This window comes from Elephantulus edwardii, unplaced genomic scaffold (assembly GCF_000299155.1).
Source record: "Elephantulus edwardii isolate Elephantulus edwardi_28Jun2011 unplaced genomic scaffold, EleEdw1.0 scaffold00321, whole genome shotgun sequence".
Lineage (NCBI taxonomy): Eukaryota > Metazoa > Chordata > Mammalia > Macroscelidea > Macroscelididae > Elephantulus > Elephantulus edwardii.
This window is the reverse complement of record NW_006400071.1, coordinates 354,882-370,793: the sequence shown is the minus strand read 5'-3', so window position 1 is coordinate 370,793 and position 15,912 is coordinate 354,882. Positions and strand designations below refer to the sequence as shown.

The window sequence follows — 15,912 nt, the reverse complement described above, 5'->3', positions numbered from 1 at the left end:
CACACACACACACACACACACACACACACACACACACCCCTTAACGTCTACTAAGCAGCAGGTGGGAAATTTTAACCACCAGATCTTCACCGAGCGCTGGGCTGATTTTAATCTTTTATTTGGTGGATCCTGGTAATGGGGCCTGGGGCTCTTTGTTATAAATAGGACAAGAGTATTTCACTATTTTAATAATGGATTAGGCAATGCAGACTCTGTGGTAATTCAGTTCACCTCCAGTGAGGCAGTTGTTGTTGTTGTTGTTGTTGTTGTTGTTGTTGTTGTTGTTAGGTGCCGTCGGGTCGAGTATGACCCACAGCAACCCTACGAACAACATATCCTGTCCCATCCTCACACTTCCTGACACACTAGAACCCATTGCAGCTGTCACCATGTCAAGCCACCTAGTTGAGGGTCTTCCTCTCCAGTGAGAGAGACTCAGGTTTACTTCTCAGCACTGCCCCTCACACACAGCGACAGCCCATCTGTCAGTAGAGGCTGATTTGTTCCTGTGGTGCCAAATGTTGTTGTTGTGTACAATAAGTTGGAATCTACCCATAGCTGACCCTCCAGAGGGTTTTCAGAGGCAATTAATCACACAAGAGATTGCCTAACCTTTACCTGCAGAGCAGCTGAAAGATTCGAACTGCATGCCCTCAGGATTGCAGCACAGCTTCTTGCCGCTAGGCCACCAGAGCTCCCTAGTGACACTGAATAGCAGAGTTTACTTATTTAGCTATTAATTTACTTATTTAAGTTAGACCTGACAGTCTAGTTTTGAGTATCAGCCAGTGAAACCCTATGGCTTATAGGGAAGCAAGGTCAAACCCACGTCCAATGATGAGTTTGATTCGAGACAAGACAGTGTTTGTTTCTGTTGTTCACGAGGTCACCACGAGCTGGGGGCAAGACTCAGCATCAGCTCTTAACAGGAGTAGCAGCAGGAAGGCAGTCAGTGTCCCTGCCTCCCAGCTAAGGGTGAGTGAGCACCGTGCCAGGCGTTTCCCGGGTATTATCTCATTTGATCTCACATTAGCCCCATGGCGCAGGTGCTGTGCTTATCTGTTTATACCTGAAGAAGCAGAAGCTTAGCTGAAGGCTCCATTCCTGATAAGTGAAGGGGCCTGTGGTGTCAGCTGCTAACCCTCCCTCCTGGATCTAGAGTGGCGTCAGGAGCAGGAATATTTTCACAGTGTCGAATCCTGCCTCGTGTCTGCACAGAGGTCCAGACTGTGTCAGTAAGAACCATCCCCGGTGTCCCGAGCAGAAGGGTTATAGGTTCTGCTGTGATCAAACATGGCACGCACTCTCTGCTCCCAGCAAGCTTTGCAGGAGCTGTGTGCTCAGTGCATTTGAGGCTGGACCCTTTGTGAACCCACAACTGGCCAACCAGAGGGCTCCTTTGACTTCTTTTGCTAGACAAATAATCAATCCAGGTTGACCTTCCCTGGCTAGATTTTAAAACACTTTGTCTGTCAAGCAAGGCACACACGGTGGATGGGAGACGGAAGAGCTCAAGTGTATGTAGTTTGCCCCCCATATGTTGTTAAGAGCCACCGAGTTGATGGTAGGTAACTCTTGGCAATGCCACGGGACAGAGCAGAAGTGGTACACACACTGTTCCAGGCTCTCATCTTTATGAAAGTGGTCTTTCTCTCCTGGAGTCACTGGGTGGATTCGAACCACAGCCTTTCAGTTAGCTGCCAACTGCTTAGCTGTTGCGCCACTAGGGCTCCTTTCCCTCAACACTGACTGATGAAATGTCAGTTGAAGATAGATACACAGGCAGTCCCCAAGTTACAAACGAGATCCCTTCCAAAGTGTGTCTTTGAAGTTGAACTTGTAAATGAAGTCAGAACAGAAGCATAAGGTTCTTATTTAGCCTTAATTCAGGGCGAGAAAAGATTTGAAGACTTTTCCATGATTTAAAAGCTTGCTCCCCAATGCAGCAGGGGTTGGTTCAGTCCTTTCAAAGTCCTTTCAAGAGGGCACATTTGCATAGCATTAAAAGGCAAGTACAGGATGTCAGTGAGTCAGTCAAGTCAGAAAGTCATAGCCCAGGGGACTTGCTGCCTCAGTAAGTGCCCCCATGACACAATATTGGGTCATGGCTGTCCACATAAAACAATACTGCTGTCATCATCCAGATTTGCAGGGAGAAGAAAAATGTAGCAGCCTGGGGAATTTATCATCCCACAATAACATGTCTTCTCTCTGCTGACCCTCCCAGGTGGACAGAGAATGTGGAGTAGGGGCCCAAGAGCTCAGCACCACCTCCAGATTCCACTCCGTAGCCAGGACAGGGAGTCATTTCCCTTCATATGATAACGAAAGGGGAGAGCAGATGGGGAAAAGGCTGATTAAAGTGATGTGTCCATTGAAGTAAGCCCGTGACACCAAGTGATCATTAGAAAAGGATTTATGTCACATCGAAACGCATTGACTTTCACAATGCAGATTTGTTATTTTAGAGCTAAGGCCAGTGCCGTGCAGCAGCCGACGGGCCTTTCAGACATTTAGGTTCTCATGGTAAGTATAGTATCTAACTCAAGAAATCTAACTCCTCTGGAGATGATACAGGCCATGGTCTTTGCAATCACTTGTTATGCATCAGAGAGTTGGACAATGACTAGGGAGGATAGAAGGAGAGTTGATGCCTTTGAGCTGTGTTGCTGGAGAAGAGTACTGAATGTACCATGGACTACCAGGAAAACAGATTCATCTTGGAGAGGATTAAACCAAGCTACTCCTTGGAGGCAAGGATTCTGGGGCTTCATCTGACATACTTTGGACATGTTGCCAGGAGGGACGGGTCCTTGGAGAGGGACATCATGTTTGGGAGGGTGGAGGGACAGCGCAGGAGAGGAAGACCTTCTATGAGATGGATTGATTTGGTGACTGGGGTAATCGGGATGGGCGTGTCAGGGGCAGTGCGGTTGGCGCAGGATAGAGCAGGGTTTAGGGCTGTTGTGCATAGGGTCGCTGTGAGTCGCAAACGACTCGACGGCACATAACAACAACAACAACAAACACCAACTGCCCTCAAGCCTCCAGAAAAAAAGTCAGGTCAGGATTGTGGTTCAGCCTTTAAGCGTCTACACACGCGGCCAAGGCACATCCCTTCCTCAGTGCCAGCCCTCTCTCATGTGCAGTGGCCTGATAACAGTGCGTGAGAATTCCTGGGCTAACGTACTTCACAAGCCAAGCTGAATGCCCCGCAGCAAGATGAAGAAACCTGGGGCTTGGTCCGCTTGTACTTTTCTGCCTCTTCATCTATCAGGAACTGGCTTGATGGTGGTTTAAATGGTACTTAGATGTTGGGGCATGGTCTCCCAAGTCCTTACAACCAAAACATATTTTGCTTTTTCTTAAATATAATACAGCCATCCAGAGCTTTTCCCAAACGTGGGTGACTCTAATCTGCGGCCCTCAGGTCTGTTTTTAATTGGTTTTTGGTGAAACATTCTTCTAGGTGGTATAGCACTTGTCTGTGCATTGCTGTACAGAGGTAACTCATGGTCACTGTGATGCTGAACACTGTGGCACTGATGTGTCAAATGTGAGAATGGTTCCCCATGGTGGACAGTGTTTGGTGGTGCTCCCCGATTAAAACAAGTTTGGAAGCAGGAGTGGCATCCACTTCCAAAATAGCTTGCCTCCAGAAACTCGACGAACTTGGAGAAAGGATGAAAGTTATACAGGTGTCCAGGTCTTTCGTTCGCAGGGTCTCTATGAGTCATCTATGACTTGACAGCACTCAACAACAACAACAGTGCTTCCCCCTGCCCCGTCTCATAGTTGTAACTGTTGCTAGGTGCTGTCAAGTCAATAACTCATCATGCCAATCTGTGTGTAATAAACACTGCCCGATCTGGGGCCACCTTTGCAACCATTGGTGTGTTGAGGCCCACTGTTGCAGCTGCCGTGTGGCTGCAGACGGACATCATACAGGAACAGTGGGACGGACAGGACTCAGTGAGAGGGTGTTGTTATTGTTGTTATATACCGCCGAGTTGGAACCAGCACCTATTTGATCCCCCTTCAGGTTCTCAGAGGCAATGAACCGTCCAGGAGGAGATTGCCGCCATCTTTCTCCTGCATTCCAATGAGTGGATTCAAACTTTGTACCTTTGGGAGGGCGGTGCAATTCCTTCCCATTAGGTTACATGAGCTCCCTTGGAAAAGATGAGCTTTTCATATTCTTTTAAAAAAATGGTTCTTTAAGTTCATCTTTCAGCTTCCTGGCCGTTCTTTATGGAGCCCCTGGGCACAATGAATGATCAAGTGTGCAGCTGTTAACCAAAAAGTTGTCAGTTCAGACCTACTCCGAGATGATCCCAAAGAAAGGGCTGGCATTCGGCTTTCTTAGAGACTGCAGTCCGGACGGATCAGGATGGGGGTTGCTGTGGAGCACCTCTAAACTCCACCACATACAGAGTCCACATGACGCATAATTAACTTGGCAGCAGCTGTTGTTAGAGGCCGTCGAGTTGACGACAACACACAGCAACCCCGTGACCAGCAGACCTGAGCCTGGCTCCATCCTGTGCCGTCTTCACCATCTCTGCTACGCCCAAGCCCCTTGTGGTAGTCGCTGTGTCAATCTAACTCCCTCTGGTGGCCTAGAGGAGGTTGTGCTGCCAACCCAAAGTCAGACAGTTCGAATTCACCAGCTGCTCTGAGGGAATTGGTGAATCTCCTCCCAGGTAATGTGCAGCCCTGAAAACCCACTGGGAGGGTCAGCTACGAGTCATATCTGACTCAACAACGATCATGTGAGTCTGAGTGGAAGCTTTAAAAATGAGGGTGGAAAAATGAAAGCTGCATAGAGAGGAGTAGACTTGGGAGCGAGGGTGTATAACAATGAAACATATTTATTTTTACTTTTCAAAGAGAAAAGCGAACTGAGGGGAAGGGGTGGGCAGGGAGGAGAGTGTGCAACAATGAATGAATGGAAATCCAAAGTCTCTGTAAACTTTAATGAAAATAAATTTTTTTTAACACGTTGCCACAAATGACGGCAAATGTGTTTCTAAGCATGGTCGTCAGTTTAAAAGTGTGTGGCAACGTGTTGAAAAGGAAAGAAGGGAGTGGGGGTGGGGAAGAATGATGGCCAAATGTTTTGTTTGGTTTTTTCATAGAAAAAATTCCTCAGAAAATACATGGCATGCTTGACTTAGAAGAACTGAACTGAGTTGGTTATATTTTAAACTTCATACTTTCAGGCAAACCAGCCACGTTCTCAGAGTCTCATTTGTTAACAGAAAATTATTATTCTGTGCCACAATCTGCTTTGAGGGTCCATTGAAGCAATGTAGGTGCAAGTGCCTGACTGACCAGTTGCTCTAGTGAGTTTATGTGCTCTTTGTCATTGAATGCTGTCCAGTTGAAACCAGCCCATAGCTGACATTCCAGAGGGTTTTCAGAGATAGTAGATAACACAGGAGGAAGATTGTCCATCCTTCTCCCATGGAACAGCTGAGAGTAGTTTTAATTTCTTCTGTTCACCTCAGCAGAGCCAGGCAACTACATTCAAGGAATTCTGATTCCTCCAGGTTCACAGTAAAATAAAATAAAACCAGACATCTCAAATTCACTACTTTTTGCTTGGTTCCAACTCATCGTTGACCTTCCATACGGCTTCTGAGGCTGTAAATTACCAAGAGGAGGAAACTGCCCACCTTTCCTCAGTGAAACTGCAGGTGGGCTTGAACGACCAGAGGCTGGGAGCCCAGGGTGAGCAGCACACTTCCCTGTGAGCTCCTCCTACGTGTAACTGTGCACGTGCTGTATACCAGGCAGGGTACCAGACACCCTGGGTAGATGTTGTTGTTATTGTTCTTATGTGCCGTCAAGTTGCTTGCGACTCATAGTGACCGTATGTACAACAGCCCTAAACCCTGCTATGTCCTGTGCCAATAGCACTGTCTCCAACACATGCACCCCAATTACCCCAGTCACTAAATCAATCCACCTCATAGAGGGCCTTCCCCTCCTGCACTGTCCCTCCACCCTCCCAAGCATGATGTCCCTCTCTAAGAACTGGTCCCTCCTTACAACATGTCCAAAGTATGTCAGACGAAGCCCCAGAATCCTTGCCTGCAAGGAGCAGCCCGGTTTAACCCTCTCCTGGATGAATCTGTTTGTTTTCTTGGCAGTCCTCAATACTCTTCTCCAGCACCACAGCTCAAAGGCATCAATTCTCCCTCTGTCCTTCCTAGTCATTGTCCAACTCTCTGATGCATAACAAGTGATAGCAAAGACCATGGCCTGTATCAGACGCACCTTAGTCTCCAGAGAGACACCATTGCTCTTTGGTACTTTGGAAAGGTCCCTAACAGCAGGCTTTCCCATCGCAATGCGCCTTTTCATTTCCTGGCTACTGGTACCAAGAGTGTTGGCCGTGGAGCCGAGCAGCTAAAGCTGTGAACAATCTCAATCTCTTCACCATCCATCCTGATGCTGCCAATTGGTCCAGTGGTGAGAATCTTTGTACAACAGAGGGTAGGCATTATCATCTTTAAATTTTTGAGTTATCATGTAATGCTCATATTCCCCTGAGAGAAGTCAGCCAGGCTTCCCCTGTCCGCTTTTGTTTTTCTTTCCCTTTTCTGCTTTCACATCACAAAGCCCCAGGCAAACCAAACTCATTTTCACTCACAGCCGCCCTCCACAGAGTTTCTGAGGCTATAAATCTTTCTGACATGAGACTGCCTACCTTTCTCCTGAGAAGCAGCTGCTGGCTTCAAATCCCTGACCTCTCGCTTAGTGGTGCAGCTCATGGCCCTCCACCAGCAGAGGCCCCTCACAGAGGCCTAGGAGGCACCCGCAGATCGGACCAGCTCTGCCAGCCATCCGAATCCCTCCTCCGCCCGTCTTACTGGAGCTGTTGACAACTTAATTGCGTCCTCGTGTTGCTGCTGGACCTCAGCTGCAGGTGACCAAGCAAAGCCCTGCCCAGAGCTCCTGCCTGTAACCTGTTCAGGTGGCATGAAGGACAGTCCCCCGGCCTTGCTCAGAGATGGGCTCATTCTCCACCTCAGTGTCCATTCATCGTCTCCTGGGTACAGGGATTGCCATGCATCCAGCGGTTAGCTGGCAGTAAGACTTTTAAAGGGGAGGGGAGAAATTTTTTAAAAAAATAATATCCTCATTAAGATTCAAGCCACTTCAGTTTGTCAGCTGATGGGAGAATATCTAAAAAACAAAGGCAACAAGAGAAGTTGAAGGCGAACTAAAAAGAGGAAGCCCTTGGAGAATAAGGTGAAGGGAAGCTTAAAAGGAAACAAAAATTGCCATTAGTGGATTTCAGCAATGCACCATGGAGATTTCAATGACTGTCTTTTTTTTTTTCAGACGTGGATAGCCAGCCCTTTTTTCCTAGTGCCACAGGATAGATCCAGATCACCAACTTTGCATTTAGTGGTCAAACGCTTCATGGTTTGTACCAGCCAAAGGACTCTTGAGAAAAGATTATTATTGATCTTTGGCAATAGGCAACAGTGAGTCAGTGCCAGCTCCCATCACCCTACGTATCGCTCAGCTCATCACCGTGGATTCAGAGCCAATTTGTAGCTGAACTTCCAGTGGATTTTTGGAGGCTGTATATGTCATAGGAGGAGACTGCCTGTCTCTTTTTCCAGAGGATCTGGTGGTGGGTTCAAACTGGCTATGTCTGGGTTAGTAGCACAGCTCGCTTTGGGCTGCTCCACCAGAGCTCCCCACCTTGTGTACAGTGGGAGGAAGCCCTGCTTGGTCCTATGGCATCCCCTCAAGTGATGCTGTGCTGGGGCCCACTGTTACAATCACTGTCTCAGCCCATCTTGTGAAGAGTCTATCTTGTTAAGTGTCTTCCTCTGAGCCCATCTCGTGGAGGGTCCTTCTCTGTAGTTGTTTGTTGTTAAGGATCATCGAGTTGTTTGCGACTCACAGCAACCCTGTGTACAACAGCTCTGAACCCTGCTCTCTCCCGAGCCAACCTCATCGTCTCCGACCCACCTACTCTCTTTATCCCAGTCACTGAGTCAGTCCATATCAACTAGGCTCTTCCTCTTTTGTGCCGTCTCTCCACCCTCCCAAGCATGATGTCCCTCTCCAAGGACTAATCCTTGCTGACAAGCCCAAATTAGGTGAGACGAAGCTTCAGAATCTTTGTCTCCAAGAAGCCTCCTGGTCTCACCCTCTCCAGGACAAACCTATTTGTTCTCCTAGCAGCCCATTATATTTAATACTCTTCTCCAGCACCACAGCTCAAAGGTATCAACTTTCCTTCTGTCATCCCTAGTCATTGTCCAGCCATCTGATGAAAGCAAGTAATTGTGAAGATTATGGCCTGGATCAGGTGCACCTTAGTTTCTAGACTGACATTGTTGCTCTTTGCTACTCTGGAGAAGTTCCTGATAACAGATTTTCCCAATGCAATTCGTCTTTTCATTTCCTGGCTGCTGGTACCAAGAGTGTTGATTGTGGAGCCAAGCACTCTGAAGCTGTTAACAATCTCAATCTCTTCATCATCTATCATGATGCTGCCAGTCAGCCCAGTGGTGAGAATCTTTGTTTTCTTAAAGGAGCTTTTTCTCCTTTATGTATGATTTATTGCCTCTGAGAATCTGCTGGAGGGTCGTTACCAACTCAGTGGCACATAAGAACTCTTTTTTCAATAATCCTCTTACTTTCCCAAGCATGGTGTCCTTTTACAGGGACTAGTGCCTCCTGATACTACGCCCAAGTTATGTGAGATGAGGTCACACTGTCTTCATTTCTAAGGAACATACTGGCTGTATACATCATCCAAGGCACATTTGTCCGTGCTTCTAACAATTCATAGTATAGTTTTATATTCTTTGTCAGCACCATCATTCAAAGGCATCAATCCTTCTTTGGTCTCCCTTATTCCAGAAGAAGTAATATTTGAGTAGGAACCCAAAAGCTATTCATAGAGAAGATGTGTCTGTCTGAAGATGAAGGGCATTATATAAACCAGAAACCTGTATTTCGAAACATTAAATAAGCCCTGTTTCTTGCAGTCCTCAAATTAGGCCAGACATGGGCAGATGGAGCTGTGGTTTTCTAGGGAGGGAGGGAGAGAGAATTCCTCTAGGAATTCCTATCTTCAGAACAACCAAAGTTGGACGCTCAAGGACTGGGTCACCTCTGAGCCTGGGATAAACTCTGGGGAGGAGGAAAATGTGATAGCCGACAACCTTAGAAACCTCGTTGAACTCCACGGCAGGACTGGAAACACCACCTCTCACAGATTGACAGGTGCTGGAAACGAGCAGCTCTAATGAGGTAAAGAAGTTCAGGCGCAGGCTGGCACTCAGCTTTTGCCCGACGCCGCTCGAGCCTCTGGCAGCCCTGGGTGGGTCTTTACTTCCTCTGAGTTGCAGTTTTCCCTTCTGTCAAGGGCGAAGGTCTCTTCATGGTCTGAAAGAGTGGATGATTGCCATCTATCAAAACAGCAGCCAGAGAACCGAGATGGAAATGTAGTTCTTCCATTCCAAGCATGTTACCGTGTGTCTCTTGTTCTGGCAAAGGGGCTCTGGTGGCCTATTTGACCCCCTTTTAGCTGACCCTCCATTGAGTTTCTGAGACTGTAAATCCCAGAGGAGGAGACAGCCCATCTGACTCCCATGGAGTGGCTGGTGGCTTCAAACCATCAGATAGGCACAGCCTAGGGTGAAGGACATAACTCTAGATGGACTGTGCTTCCGCTACAGCAGCGCTAGGAAGCCCAGGAAAACAAACAAAAGTCGCTTCTGATTTGATGGTGCTTAATTACAGCAACAAGTCTGAATTGGTTCCCACTCATAAAACACTGCAGGACCAAGTACAGTTGTCCCCAGGGTTTCTAAGACTGTAATCCTTACAGAGACAGGCTTCCTCGTCTTTCTCCCCTGGAGAGCCTGGTAGATTCTGACTTCCAACCATTAGATAAGCCTAGTAGATTTGAACTTTCAACCATTAGATATGCAGCCTAGCACTGACAGCTCCACCAGCAGGGCCCCTTCACTAGGAAGTTAGACACATCTATCAGGTCCCGTAGGGGGTTTGTAAGAACACTCAGGTTCAATGCTGGCCAACCTACTTCCATAGCCTCTGCCATTTCTGTTGCCTCTGTTTGTGCCATGTCCCTGAGCTCAGTTTTCTCCACTCGGTGCCTGCAGCTTGGGAAGACGCTATGCAGATGTACCCATCAGGGGCCCAGAGCATTTACCAGACTTATCCCCACTGGGGCCCTGGGCTCTGAAGTGCTCCAGCAAGGCAGATCCCCTTGTTATCAGACCTGGTAGTAGGCCTTTAATTAAATTGTCTTTTCTAGGCTGAGGAGATGGCAAGCTCTCCCACTGCCTGCCTTCCTGAGCCAGACATTGATCTAAGCGAATCTCTCAGCCATTGCTGCCCACCTCTGGGACACTGGGCTCACAAGACAGAACTCTTTGCCTTGAGTCAATTCCAACTCATAGTGACCCTGTAAGACACAGCAGAATGGCCCTTTATAGGATTCCCTTCATTGTAATCTTTATGGACACAGACTGCCTCATCTTTATCCCACAAAGCAGCTGATAAGTTCGAACCACTGATCATTTGATTGGCTGCCGAGCACTTAACCACCGAGTCCCAGGGGATCCTTAAAAAGCAGTGCGCATGTGGTTAATTAAGTCTTCCAGAATCTGACGTGAAGGGGAAGAACACTGCTCTCAACTTTTCTCATTTAAGGGACCTTTTCTTCCTGGCCTGTTGTTCTTATTGGAGCCGTGGAGGCGTAGTTGGTTAACTGCTTGGCTGCTACCTGAAAGGTCAGTAGTTCAAACTCAACAGCCCCCGCACAGGAGGAAGATGTAGCCAGTTGCCTCTGTAATGATGGCAGCCTTGGAGACCCTATGAAACAGTTGTAACGTGTCCGGCAGCAGCGTTACAAGTTGAAATACATTTGAAGGCAGTATGAGTTTGATGTTCTGAATTTGGGTGCATTTTTAAAAATGGTGTGGTCCCTACCGGTGACCCTTTTGATTTCCTGGATAGCACTAGCCGTGAAGCCTCGTCCTCTTCGCTAAGTAAATCTCAGGTCTCCGAGTGCTGAGTTCACGGAAAATCAAATTCAGTCAAGCCCAGACCATAACCAGTCTCTTGCACGATGCTGGGGGTCATCTGCCGTGAGGTGGAGCAGAGCAGCCACGTGACACTGACCTGGACCACCCCCTGCTGACTCTCTGACTGGTCCTTGTGCAAACGGAGCTGGAGGTAATCCCACACACAACCTCCTCAAGCTCCAGTGCTGACACTTGGGACTTGAGGGCAGGAATGCCTTCCCGAAAATCCCAAGCTAATGCTGAGAAGATAAGGGTGCAGATAGCAGTACGCCATCAGCGACAGCATTTTCTCAATCTATGAGCACATGCGTCACAGCCCCAAGTCAGGAAACCGGAAACCAAAGCAGCTGCAAGACAAGTGGATTCGGCCTCAGCCAAGCCCATGGCGTCAGGGTAGCGCTGTGCCGCGTGGGCTGTTCAGTGGCTGATTGTTTAGGAGGAAGATTGCCAGGCTTTTCTTGCAAGGCATTTGGCACAACATGATATCCCTCTCCAAGGACTGGTCCCTCTTTACCCAGACGAAGCTTCAGAATCCTTGCCTCCAAGGAGCAACCTGGTCTCACCCTCTCTAGGACGAACCTGTTTGTTCTCCCAGACGTCCATGGTACACCCAATATTCTTCTCCAGCACCACTGCCCAAAGACATCAATTCTGGGAGTAGACTGAGACCTTTTACCTTTTCCTTTGCTGAGCATGTTTACTGTTACCATCTCGCTGTGCAGGGGGACGTGTGCCCCAGCGCTCGAACTATACTCCACAGGTTTGTCAATGGCTGGGTTTTTTCAGAGCTTTACCGATTGCATCACCCAGGGAGAGTTCAATCCTGGGCGACCCCTTTGTTTATTGCATGCTCCCCTCTTGCACGTCCCAGTCTGGCCGTGCTCTGTGTGTCCAGCTCCAAGTCTCAGTCTTTTCTCTCCGGAGGAATCCAGCATGTTCCCTCTCAGTAGGCACTCACTATATTTTGCTGTTTCAGCAGACTCGTAAGCAGTTTCAAGTCCCCCTGACTGCGCTGTCTACCGCTGAGACTTGGAGGAGAGAATTAGACATATTCAGGGAGCTTTGGTAAGAAGTGGTAAGAAGCTGCACTGCAATCCCAAAGGCTTGTGGTTCAAAGCCACCAGCTGCTCTGTGGGAGAAGGATAGGCGTTCTCCTCCTATGCAATAGATTGCCTTTGAAAAGCCGCTGGAGGGTCAGCTATGAGTCAGTTCCTATTCAATGGTACACACCAACAACGTGCAGTTTCTGGATTCCCAGGGTAGTGCAAATGGTTAATAAGCTTGGCTAATAAGCAAAAGATTGGAGGTTCAAGTTCAGCTAGAGATGACTTAGAAAGAAGGCCTGGCAACTTCTGAAGATATCAGCCTTAGAGACAGAGTTCTACTCTAATATACAAAGAGTCACCATGGGTCAGAGTCAAAGCAACAGCAAGTTATATAAAGGTGTATGTTGTTGTTGTTGTGTGCTGTTGAGTCACCTGCGAGTCATAGTTACCCTATGCACAACAGCCCTGCTCTATCCTCTGTCAACCTTATTGTCTCTGACACACCTACCTCCTTTACCCCAGCCACTGAATCAATCCATCTCATTGAGGGTCTTCCTCTCCTGCACTGTCCCTCCACCCTCCCAAGCATGACATCCCTCTCCAAGGACTGGTCCCTCCTTGCAACATATCCAAAGTATATCAGACGACACTTGAGAATCCTTGACTCCAAGGAGCAGCCTGGTCTCACCCTCTCTAGGATGAACCTGTTTGTTCTCCCAGATGTCCATGGTATATCCAATATTCTTCTCCAGCACCACCACTCAAAGGCGTCAATACTCCTTCTATCATCCCTAGTCATTGTCCAGCTTTCTAACGCATAGCAGGTAATTGCAAAGACCATGGCCTGGATCAGGCACACCTTATTCTCCAAACTGACGTCATTGCTCTTCAGTACTTTGGAGAGGTCTCTGACAGCAGACTTTCCCAGTGAAATTCGTCTTTTAACTTCCTGGCTGCTGGTACCAAGGATGTTGATTGTGGAGCCAAGCAAACTAAAGTTGTTAATAATCTCAATCTCTTTACTGTCTATCCTGATCCTGCCAAGAGGCCCAGTGGCGAGTATCAGTGTTTTCTTTTCATAGGCTGTTAGCACTTGATCAAGTGTAGATCTTTTGACAGTACCTGACATGTAATACTCTTCAGAAAGAATGGTTGCATTGCTTTAAAATGTCATGATTGACTTTGCTGGATGTTATCAGCGTGCTGGGTCCTGGGTGTTAGAGGTGGTCTGTGCCCAGCTGCAGTCCAGGACAACCCTGTGGAGTGCTCCTCCTCTGTCGGACGTGCTCCCCAGGAGTGGGAATCACCTCCGCTGCCTTGGGTGTAAGAGCACCAGGTTACAACCCAAGAACGAGATCTTCTCTTTTTCATTTCAGGCTCTGCTTTAAAAATGAAAATAAAGGGCAGCAGTGTAGAATGGCTGTGATGTGCTGCAGTCAGCTCGCTCCCGCTAATGTGAGCCAGTTATTAGATACTTCAGACAATATGAGACCTCGGTGGTGAGCCTGATCATTGTTACAAATACTTTCATATGTTGTTGTTGTTGTTGTTTGAGGCCATTGAGTCGTAGATGACTCATAGCGACCCTATGAACAAACTGCCTGAGCACTTTTCATTTTCATACATAGAGTTTCCGGAGGCAAGCCATTTCGGAAGTGGATGCCGCTCCTGCTTCCAGGCTTGATTTAGTCGGGAAGCTCCAGCTAACACTGCCCACTGTGGGTACCCGTTACCACGATTGGCACATCACTGTACACTGTACAGTCTTCAGCATCACAGCAACCACGAGTTACCTCTGTACAGCAACGCACAGACCAGTGCTATACCACCTTCGGCTTGGTAGCATATACTTTCATATAAGCTTTTTTAATTTTTATTTTATTATTATTTTTGTGCATGTACCATCAAATCAGATCTGACTGGTACAGGAGGAGATTGTTCCTCCTTCTCCAGCAGAGCATTTGGCGGATTAAAACCTCACACCTCTGGGATTGCAGTGCAGCTTCTTGCCACTAGGCCACCAGAGCTCCCTTCATATAAACTTTCGATTAAATTGTTGTTGTTACTGTTGTTGTTGTTGTTGTTGTTGTTGTTTGCCATCAAGTCTGGCTCGATCCATGGTTGACCCTCCAGTGGGTTTACGGAGACAGTTGATCACATGAGAGGAAATTGCCCATCCTTCTCCATGGAACAGCTGGTGGGTTCAAACCACTTTTAAATAAATTATTTTAAAATCAAAGATAATAAGACTCATATATTCTTTCTTAATAACTTAACTGCTATCTCTGCTCCTAAGATTACTTACATCTGTTCTGTCATTGTGGTGGAAATACTGGAAAATGGGATGGATAATGGAATATCTTATATTCCTCTCTGCCCGTCTTCAATGTCAGTGTATTCTGAAGTGTAGCTTGATTCCAAAGTGACGGGAGTGTTTATACCAGGGCAAGCAGCAAACAGCACAAATTAGGCAAGTTTCTTTCTAGAGAGTCTATTTCACGTTTAAATACATTACACATGTAAGATTTATAGCACACTACAGAAACAGAGGACCATATAATATCTTACCTCTCCATTGTATTCCCTGATGTTAAACACAGTTCACAGTTTGTAATGTATCCTTAATTTGCTCTTTCCACATATATAATTATAGCTGTCAGTGTACCCCTTTCTCATCTATAGCTATGTATCTTTCTTTATAATTGTTGTATATTGTTTACTTAAAATCTTATGTCTTGGAGCATTTCTTCATGTGTCTGTTTGCCATTCAAGTATCTTCCTTTGTGAAAATTCTTTCCATGTATTTGCCCATTTTGTCATTGGGTTATCAGTCTTTTTCTTGTGGAGGCCCAGGAGTATTCTATAAACTTTTGTTATAAGACTCTTTTCTGCGATGGTATTACCAAATGTTTGTTCCCACTCTGTAGGTTTCTTTTCACACTGTTGGAAAAAGTTTTAATGTGCACAGAGATTTAATCTTTAGAAGGTCCCATGCATCAAATTTATCCTCTTTAGATTGTGCATTTCTGGTTGTATTCAGCAGTTTCTTTATACCTTGGACTAGCGCTTCTAAACTTGAGCCCAGAGAACCGAGGCACAAACTGAAATTTGTACACCAGCGTTCATAGCAGCATTAGTCACCATCGCAAGAGCATGGAGACAGCCCAAATGTCCAATTACAAACAAATGGATTGAGAACTTATGGTACATTCACACAGTGGAATATTATGCAGCTCGCAGGAGTAGTAACTTTGTAAATTATTACCTAACTTGGGAGGGACTGGAGAGCATTATGCAGAGTGAACTAACTCAGTCCCACAAGGATAAATATTGTTTAAGACCATAATTGTAGAATGAGTATAAGGATCCAGGAGGGGTGGTAGAGGCTGGAAGTAAAGGCATGTGGATGTGCAGGAGGAAGTAGGGATTAATCATTGGGTTGTACAGTCTGATCGGTGGGGGGTAAGGGAAATTGAAAAAATTTGTTTGAATTTGTATTAGAATTTTGTAAATAAACTAGTGAAAAAAATACATTAAGAAATATAAAGAGCAAAAAAGAATTATCAAAAAAATCTTAATGTCTTTCCATCTTGATGTGTAAAAATTATTTTCTTCTTTCTTTTATATACTTTTCCATGTGACAAATGTACCAATAAGTTGTGTTGTTCTTAACCCCCTCTTTCCCCATCATATCACAGTATAAACTTCTTTGTACATTTGTATCTCTGTTTGTTCATGTTAGTATTTGTATATGTGCATCCTGAGAAGTGGTACTA

General features: G+C 46.5%; 1 protein-coding gene across 1 annotated transcript in view; it reads left to right on the top strand.

Annotated features, from left to right (window-relative positions):
• The window catches only part of LARGE (like-glycosyltransferase), a 663,150-nt gene that overhangs the window by 463,185 nt on the left and 184,053 nt on the right, over positions 1–15,912 (top strand). The gene's annotated exons all lie outside the window — the stretch shown is intronic.